We start from the raw sequence: 10,309 nt of genomic DNA, 5'->3' as shown, positions 1-10,309 counted from the left end.
TCATCCTAACAGCACGGTGGGTGTACCTACACCACATGTACTGTAGCGGTTCAAAACGGCGAATCACCTCCACCTTCTCAAGGGCAATTAGGGATGGGCAACAAATGCTGGCCTTGCCAGTGATGCACACATCCCATGAACGAATAGAAAAAAGCAGCGCCTTTGTGGAGCAGAGAGGTAGAGAGGTGGAGGGATATGGGGAGGGTATTCCAGAGCTTAGGCCCTTGGCAGCTGAAAGCCCGGCCCCCAATGGTGGAGCGATTAACATCGAGGATACGCAAGAAGCCAGAATTGGAGGAGCGCAGATATCTTGAAAGATTGTGGGGCTGGAGGAGACTTGGTGCCTCAGAGCAGAGAAGGTTAAGAGGAGATTTAATAGAGGAGTTCCCAAAATGATATGGGGGTTTTGACAGAGTAAATATGGAGAAACTGTTTCAGGTGGTCGGTAACCAAAGGACACATTTAATATAATTAGCAAACGAACCAGGGAGGAAATGAGGACAATTTTTATACGCAGTGAGTTACGATGATCTGGAACGCGCTGCCTGAAAGGGTGGTGGAAGCAGATTCAATAGTAACATTCAAAAGGGAATTGGATATTTACTTAAAACCCTCCAAGATATCAGCACTCCCCTAGTTCAGACCTCTTCAACCTCCCAATTTTAATCTCTCCATCATTGGTGGCCGTGCCTTCAGCTACCAAGGCCCTAAGCTCTGGAATTCCCTCCATTAACCTCTCTACCTTTCTACCTCTCTTACCTCCTTCAAGAATCTCCTTAAAACCTACCTCTTTGAGCAAGCTCTTGGCCATCTGCCCTATTATCTTCTCATGTGGCTCAGTGTCAAATTTTGCTCTACAATACTCCTATGAAACACCTTGGGATGTTTTATAATGTGAACGACACTATATAAGTTGCTGTAGTTAACGTTGTGATATAGAAAACTGGGCAGCCAATTTGCACAAAACCCAGTCCCATAAACCCTAATGAGAAAATGACCAGATAATCTGCTTTTAGTGGCTTTGCTTAGGCTAAATATCGGTCAGTTCCTGGGAGAACTCCCCTGCTCTTACGTCCACCTGAGAGAGTAGATAATGCATATTCTCATCCGTAAAATGGCACCACTGGCAGTTGAACACTACCTCAGTACTGCATGGGAGTGTCAGCCTAGATTATATACATAATAATAATAATAATGCATCAGTGCAGACTCGATGGGCCTCTGCACTGTATTATTCTGTGATTCTGTGAATCTGAACTCACAACCTTCCAACTTAGTGGTGAGAATGCTTTTCACTGACCCCACTCAAAAACATGAACCATGACAGATTTTCTTTTCCCCCTCTATACCTCTGAGGCATTGTACCCAACGGCTACTCCAACTAAGGTTAGTTCACTCAGCAGAGACATTCCTGTATCAGATCCGCCTGGGAAGTTCAACATAACAAATGAGCCATTGGGGAAGAATTTTGATTCAATCCAGACAATCAGAACCCTTCAAACCCAAAACTCCTGGTTCGGAAAATCACAATTTTAGCCCCTTCAGATTCCAATTGTCTGATTTCATTTGTAATCTGACAAATCCAGAAGGATCTGAATAAATCCAAATGGGCTAAGTTTCAGTACAGAAAGGACTTTGCAAATACTTCTAAATTCCAAATCTGATGTACGGGACAACTGCGTACAGGACTGAACAGTGTCAAGCCTTCACATTGGTATTTATAAGTCACCAGTGACCACGCTACAACTTGCCTACGTTACCAAATGGGAGTTCCAGCTGTGTCCAACGCAAAACACATGTTGGCCTCTCCAGAACTAGTTCAAATTCTGCAGCTATTCACAGGGGTACTCTATTACTGCTCTTCAGTTAGATTTCAGATATTCGTGTACAGGAATAGACTAGCTCGTCCATTAAAGCTTGCCACCATCCAATATGGCACAAAGTATGTGTGTCCTCAACCCCATCCCGCCTTTCCCCCAACAGTCACGCAATCTCCTGGGTGAGGCCAAATTGGAAAAAGAGGGAAAATAAAAGATTACTCCGTGAAGGCCTCATCTCTTCCAGTTTTGTCCCATATTGGAAACCACCATACAAGAAGTGTCTGTTTCCTAATTCTTGGATGCTTTCCACCACAACAATCATTAATTGCTTGGCGGGCTTGTCAGTAAGAAATGTCAAAACAAGAGAAGGTAATTTATCCACTTGAACCTGTTATGCCATTCAATTAGATCATGGCTGATCTGTACCTTAACTCGATCTACCCAACTTCGTTCCATAACCTTTAATGCCCTTGCCTAACTAAAGCCTATTCATCTCAGTTTTGAAATTTTCAATTGATCTGGCTTCACATCACCCCTGAATGACCCAGCTCTAATTTTAAGGTTAGACCCCTGTGATGTCTTCGGGCTTGAGTGAGGTTTAACCAGGTTTGGTATAGGATATGGGGCAAAGACTGCAGCAGCTGAACACAAAGGCTTCTCTTTTTATTCTATCTTGGTTTCACTTTCTCTTTGCTAGCATGTGTGTTCTACAGCAGCCTCTAGAGTACAAAATGCACAATGCAATTGCAATTTCAAAACACTACAACATTACAACCCCTTTGTTCTGGACCTCCCCACGGAAGGAAATAGCATCTCTTCATCTACCCAATAAATCCTTTAGGCACCTCATTTGCATCACTCCTTAAGCCATACCGATTAGGAAGATCCCAGGTTTGATCCACAATCTATACCAAGGTCTAAGATGGAGTGATGCTTTGGGGCATTATAACCGGCCCATGCCCGACAGAGGAGGAAAATAATAGCCGGGTTTCCTGTTCCAGAACCCGAACCAGGGATCCCTGCTGGAAAGTACCTCTGTGTGTGGACTTCTGGAGAGGACAAGATCGGGTTTAGCTGTGATGCCCTCTACAGTCAAATTGCACATCACACCAAACTCCACTCTCTAGGTTCACACTTGAGGAATGGCCAAATGGACATGTTAGCAAAGAGTTGCCAACATCAAAGGAGTCATAGCAACTTTAATACTCATTGCCCCTCCATTAAGAAAGAATGAACGTGTATTTAGATACCACTTTCACAACTTCAAGACATCACAAAGTGCTTTACAGCCAATAAAGTATTCTTGACGTGTAATCATTGTTTTAATGTAGGAAACACGGCAGCCAATTTACGCACAGCAAGCTCCCACAAACAACAATGTGATTATGAGAAGATAATTTACTTTAGTGATGTTGGTTAAGGGATAAATATTGGCCAGAACATGAGGGAGAACTCCCTTTCTCTTCTTCAAAACAGTGTCATTGGTCTACCTGAAAGAGCAGGTGGGGCCTCGATTTAACGTCTTATCAAAAAAGACAGTGCAGCACTCTCTCAGCACTGCACTGGAGTGTCAGTCTAGATTATATAATCGGGTTTAAAAACAGAAAATACTGAGCAGGTCAGGCAGCATCTGTGGAACAAGAAAGGGTTTCATACATTTATCAGAACAACAAAGGTCATTGACCTGAAATGTTAACCCTGTTTCTCTCACCACAGATGCTACCAGACCTATTAATATTTCCTGTTATTATTCCAGAATCCATAGTATTTTCCTTCTTTTATAGTCAAGTGTCTAGAGTGAGCCTTGAACCCACAACCTTCTGGCTTTATAAATTAAGAGTGTTACCCACTGAGCCACAGTTGATACCAGTAACTGAGTTGATGATGCAGTCACTAATGGAGAGTTGGAGGAACGGAGAGTTTGGTGAATCTGGGGATAGAGGAGGTTACAGAGATGGGAAGGAGATGAGACATAAGAAATAGGAGGAGGAGTAGGCCATATAACCCATCGATCATGCTCCGCCATTCAGTAAGATCATGGCTAAACTTCTACATCAATGCCACCTTCCTGCTGAATTCGCATATCCTTTGATTCCTTTAGTGCCCAAAAATCTATTGATCGCAGTCTTAAATATACTCATTGACTGAGAATCCACAGCCCTCTGAGGTAGAGAATTCCAAAGGTTTGCAACTGTTAGAGTGAAGAAGTTTCCCCTCATCTCAGTTTATTTACTTTATTTATTTAGAGATACAGCACTGAAACAGGCCCTTCGGCCCACCGAGTCTGTGCCGACCAACAACCACCCATTTATACTAATCCTACATTAATCCCATATTCTCTACCACATCCCCACCATTCTCCTACCACCTACCTACACTAGGGGCAATTTACAATGGCCAATTTACCTATCAACCTGCAAGTCTTTGGAGGTGGGAGGAAACCGGAGCACCCAGCGGAAACCCACGCAGACACAGGGAGAACTTGCAAACTCCACGCAGGCAGTACCCAGAACTGAACCTGGGTCGCTGGAGCTGTGAGGCTGCGGTGCTAAATGACTGACCACTTATCCTGAGACTATGACCCCAAGTTTGAGACTCTCCACCCAGAGGAAACAAGCTCTCAGCATCTACCCTGTCAAGCCCACAAATAATGTTATATATTTCAATGAGATCACCTCTCATTTCTTCTGAACTCCAGAGAATATAGGCCGCTTCTACTCTCAATCTCTCATCATAGGACAACACCACTATCCCATATCAATCCAGTGATCCTTTGTTGCACCCCTCTAAGGCAAGGATATCCTTCCTTAGGTGAGGAGACCAAAACTGTACACAGTACTTAAGGTCTTACCAAGGCCTTATATAATTGCAGCAAGACGTCTTTACCCTTACAATAAAGGCTAACATATCATGTGCCTTCCTAGTTGCTTGCTGCACCTGCATGCTAACCTTCCATGATTCATGTGTAAGGACGCCCAAATCCCAAACATTTATTAGTCTCTCACTCTTCTAAAAATATTCTGCTTTTCCATTCTTCCTACCAAAGTGGATAATTTCACACCTCCCCACATTATACTCCAGCTGCCACCTTCTTGCCCAATCATTTAACCTGTCTACATCCCTTTGCAGCCTCTTTCGATCCCCGTCACAGCTTACATTCTCACCTGGCTTTGTATGGTCAGCAAACTTGGATATATTACACTTGGTCACCTCATCTAAGTCATAGATACAGATTGTAAATAGCCGGCGCTGAAACTCTGATCCTTGCGGCACTCCACTAGTTACACACTGCCATCCCAAAAATGGCCCATTTCCTCCTACTGTCTGACAATGGAAGAATTTAAGCACAAGGCTGAGTTATGAATTTGAGGCACTGGTGGACTGGGAAACAGTGTAGCTCAGCTAGAACAGATGTGATGGGCAAGCAGGAAATAGTGTGGAATAGGATACGTGCAACAGAGTTTTGGATTCAATTTTTAATTCATTATTTTGGTTTGCAAATATTCAATGCAATGCAGCAGACTAGACTGGAATTGGGACGATATTCCATTGCATGGTGAAGTACATTTATAAACGATAACATATGATGTGAAAAGCCCTCGTCTTCATCTTCTAGTCCCTGGTTATAAAGAAATAAAATGTACAAAAAGTAACTAGGCTTGTATTCTCTGAAATATAGAGCATTAAGGGGTGATTTGATTGAGATTTTTAGGATTTGAAAAGGAATTGATAAGAGTAGATAGAGATAAACTCTTTCTACTGGTGAGGGAGTCCACCACAAGGAGACCTAACCTTAAAATCAGAGTTAGGCCTTTGAGGCGATAAGTTTGGAAGCAATTCTTCACGCAAAAGGTAATGGAAGTGTGGAACTTTTTCCCACGAAAAGCAATTACGCTCAATTAAACACTTTTAAATCTGAGAGCAATTGGATTTTTTTTTCCAGTCTAAGGTATGAAGGGATGTGGAGCAAAGCAGGTGGATGGAGTTAGGATTCATATCAGTCATGATCTCATTGAGTGGCAGAACAGGCTCGAAGGGCTGAATGGCCTCCTCCTGTTCCTCTATTCCTATATCAAGTTCTTTGAAGCACAAAAGCTGATAAGACTTGTTTTTTTTTTTGGGTGTTGTTTCTGACCCCTGCCCACCACCACCAGCGCCTCCCCCCCCCAGCACCGCCCCCCCTCCCCCACCCCCTGCACCAAGCGTTTGATCAGTTTTGAAGAAATAATGGAGAGGTAAGACTGAAACACTAGGAACCACATCTTTGTAGAAGGAGATTAAACTCTGAACCAGTTGTCATTTTCTTGTGTGTGTGAAAACCAATCCTTGTCTTTTCAAGCCCAGCAACAGCTAAAGGAAAGCCTTCTACCTGAGCCCAGGTGCAGGTCATTGAGGTCGGCCTGCTCACTCAGATAAAGCCTTGAAGAGAGGGGTTTTATTTTGACTTTGTTGAATATAAGTTCAGCTTCTGGGGCTTCAGTTACATCTGGAGAACAAATGTAAAGCCTGTTTGTTATGCTTTGAAAATCGGAGATTTGCTGCAGTTGCAAAACTGCTGACTGACATTTTGACATCAGCATTACATTTTTAAACCAGCTCTTTTTTTAAAAAAAAGTATGTATCCTGAAAAAAATTAAGAAAAATAGAACACATTTTTCCTAGAATTTAAAAAAATCAAACTCTCCAGTGCAGAACTCTTTGTTAAACAATATCTTTTGTCAGCAATTAAAGACACTTGCCAAGGCAGGTTGAGTGCCAGCACTGAGACTGTATGAGGAGAACATCTTGACAGATTGCAAGTTCATTCAAAATGAAGAGAACTGCGGCTTAACTTTAATAACAAGACAGATTGCAGAGCCATTGAGATGAAAAGAGTTGCGAGCAGTTTTTTTTTAAACACAGGAAACGATTCCTTTCTCCATGAAATGAGTGGGTCCTACCTAAAGCTGTATTCCAACATGTACAAAACAATTTATACTGATATTGCCCAACTCTGTGTAAATTCTTGGCTATTTCTGTGTTCCAGAGGAACTTGGCTTAGCTACATACTCGGAGCAGTCCACTTACTGAATCTTTGTTGAGGGGCACAATCCTAAACAAGTGTCTTGGTCACTGGGCGCTCTCAGGAATGTCGTAGCCCAGCACAGAGTGAAGGGACACAGGTCTGTGCCTGCAATTCCCCCCACAATAGCTTATTTTTCCATCCCCACTTTCCTGCAGAGAAATTCCGGCCTCCACTTGGCAAATTTCAATGATGGCCATTTTCCAAGTGGAGGCCAGGAATTTCTCTGGAAAGTGGGGATGTAAATGAGTTCTATTAGATAGTTGAAGTTTGAAACGGATCTTTTCGCTTGCTTTGTCAAAGCTGGGATAATATGACATCTCAATAGTATTCAGCCATGGCTCAGTAGTAGCCTACTTACCTTGGAGTCAGACATTTGTGGGTTTAAGACCCATTCCAGAGACTTGAACACATCATCTGTGCTAACACTTCAATGCAGTAGTGAGGGAGTGCTGGACTCCCAAAGGTTTCTTTGAATGAGAAGTTAAATCAGGGCCCCTTCTGCCCTCTCAGGTGGATGTAAAAGATCCAATGGCACTATTTTAAAGAAGAGCAGGGAGTTCTTCCCTGTGTCCTGGCCAATTTCTATCCATCAACTAATATCACAAGAAAAAAAACGAATTATCTGGTCATTATCACACGACTGCTTGTGGGAGCTTGCTGTACGCAAATTGGCTGTCACGTTTCTTACATTACAACAGTGACTGCACTTCAAAAATATATCACTAACTGTAAAGGGCTTTGGAATGTTCTGAGTTCATGAAAAGCGCTATATAAATACAGTCTTTGGTTCTATTTGCTTTTAGTGTGGAGAGCAAGAAAGGGAATGGACTGGCCCCATATACTAGCTTAGGCAACATCTCACAGCTGGGGCTGAAGAACTTTGAGGCAATTAGTTCTCATCTCTTGAAATTTGACATATCTTGAAAAGACTTGTGCGGGTCACCAGACACATTTTGGAAAACCTTCTGTGAGTCAGCAGAACCACATGATTCACTCTGGACTTGTTTATGAACTGTGGTTAACCAAAACCTTTCAAACTGTTCAAATCATCAGGCATGGGTTGTGTCAAGATTGGCAGAGATAGCACCCATAAAGGGATGGGTAACAATTACTGGAAAAGGGTCAACCTCACGTGCGTCAAGCTATTAGGAGAGGTAACCACCCAGGTGGCAAACCAAGAGTGGTTGAAGAAGATCTCTGTTCTCTGTACTACTAAGGAAGGATAAAAGAAGATAGAATTGGCCACCTCAACGTGAGGCTATGTTGAGGAAACATACTGTCCAAGAAGATTAATGTCAGAAATAACCTTTGTGAACAAAGAGCTTGATCGCTCTAGTGTTCTGAGTGCTTTGGCACCCCATTTAAAGGTTGTTTGTATCTAATGCGGTTAAGTTAAGGAAACTGTGGCATATTACAGTGGCAAAATTGTATTACGAATTGTATGACTTATACTAAAAGGTAAAGAGCATTGTGAAAATACATGAATTTGTTTGAAACTCATTATGTCAATTGGTGTATTAAGATTGAGAGACAGAGAAGCGAGAAATTTCCAAGGCTGGGCTAGTAGATAAGGCCAGCAGCATTAGGGAATGAGGTGCTCTTAGAAAACACCAATACCATTGGGCTCCTAAACCACAGGTCTTGCACAGCAGCTGCAAACCAAATGTAAGACTGTTAGCCCTCGCTAAAACCATCGAGGACTGTTTTATTAACGGGTCTTTCAGGTCACTGGTCTTTGCAAGTCCATGCAGGCTTACATAATCTGGCTGCATAACTGTTACCAGTCTAAAGGATCTTAGCTATCGAGATAGGCTCAGAGAACTGGAACTCTACAAACCCAATGACCTCACAAAGTATAAAGGCCCTTTTTTAGTTAGGACACTGGAAGACCAGCCTCTGTAAACCCAGAGTTTCCAGAGTTTGCACCATGAAGTTTAACTGTCAAATTCCATCAGCAGACTAATAGACCCACACAAGTAAATACCAGAAGATGGTTTATGGATCTTGGTCTTCCAAAATGTAGTCTATATGCTCTAATTATGTATTCTGCACACCCTAAATATATATGTATTTTGTATAGACAGAGCTAAGCTTTCCCACAACTGACGGATCAGATCAAAGCTCTGCAGTCCTGCCACATCCAGTCGTGAATGGCGGTGAACAATTAAACCACTAACAGGCACCCCATCCTGCTTTTTCTTGGAAAAAGAAGGAAATCTAGGTGTTACAGTGCATAAATCTCTAAAGGTTCAGAACCAATGTTGTGAAGTGATACCTGAATGAATAGGTTGTTGGGATGCATTTAGGGGACATTTGACTAGATGGAAACGCATACTATTGTACAAGACCTTGGTTAGAACTCAGTTAGAATACTGTGTCCAGATTTGGTCTCATCATAGGTGAGATTGAGGCTTTGGAAGGGTATGGAGGATTCATTACCAGTCTAAAAGGATCTTAGCTATCGAGATAGGCTCAGAGAACTGGAACTCTACAATTTAGAGAAGTGTAAAGTTAGGGATGATTTGAGTGAGGTTTCTCAGATGATGAGAATAGATTGTGCTTGCATTGATCTCTGTACCAGGGAGAGACCTGAAAGTCACCCTAACCAATGTTCCCTCTAAGCTACACGACCGCACAGAAGTCAGCCTCTTTAAATTACTGCACGTGCAAAAACATTTAAAGGGGCTATGCACTTAAAGAGATCGCCTACACACTTGAAAAAAAATTACAGGGTAAGTTGCTCCCCATGTGATTTTCCCAAATTTCCTGTCAATATACCATCTGATTTGGAGCAGTGCAGTGGAGGAAAATCCAGGCCCTAAGAACTATAAGGGGGTGCGAGTCAACTTGGCTCAGTCACCTGAGTCAGAAAATTGTGGGTTCAAGTCTCTCTCCAGCATTTAATCTGATATTCTAGCATTGTCAGACGTGCCGTCTTTCAGAGAAAAGTTAAATGAAGGGCCCGGCGGCCTGTTCAGTTGGACATAAAGGACCCCAAAGCATAAAGGGTAGCAAGGATAAACCAGGTAATTACAGGCCAGTGAGTCTAACATCAGTGGTTGGGAAACGATTGGAAAAAATTCTGAGGGACAGGATTAATCTCCACATGGAGAGGCAGGGATTAATCAGGGATAGTCAGCATAGCTTTGTCAGGGGGAGATTGTGTCTAACTTGATTGAATTTTTTGAGGAGGTGACTAGATGTGTAGATGAGGGTATTGCAGCGGATGTAGTCTACATGGACTTCAGTAAGGCTTTTGATAAGGTCCCGCATGAGAGATTGGTTAAGAAGGTAAGAGCTCATGGGATCCAGGGCAATTTGGCAAATTGGATCCAAAATTGGCTTAGTGGCAGGAGGCAGAGGGTGATTGTCGAGGGTTGTTTCTGCGAGTGGAAGCCTGTGACCAGTGGTGTACCGCAGGGAT

Source organism: Heterodontus francisci, chromosome 36 (genome assembly GCF_036365525.1).
Source record: "Heterodontus francisci isolate sHetFra1 chromosome 36, sHetFra1.hap1, whole genome shotgun sequence".
NCBI lineage: Eukaryota > Metazoa > Chordata > Chondrichthyes > Heterodontiformes > Heterodontidae > Heterodontus > Heterodontus francisci.
This window is presented reverse-complemented; position numbering follows the sequence as displayed.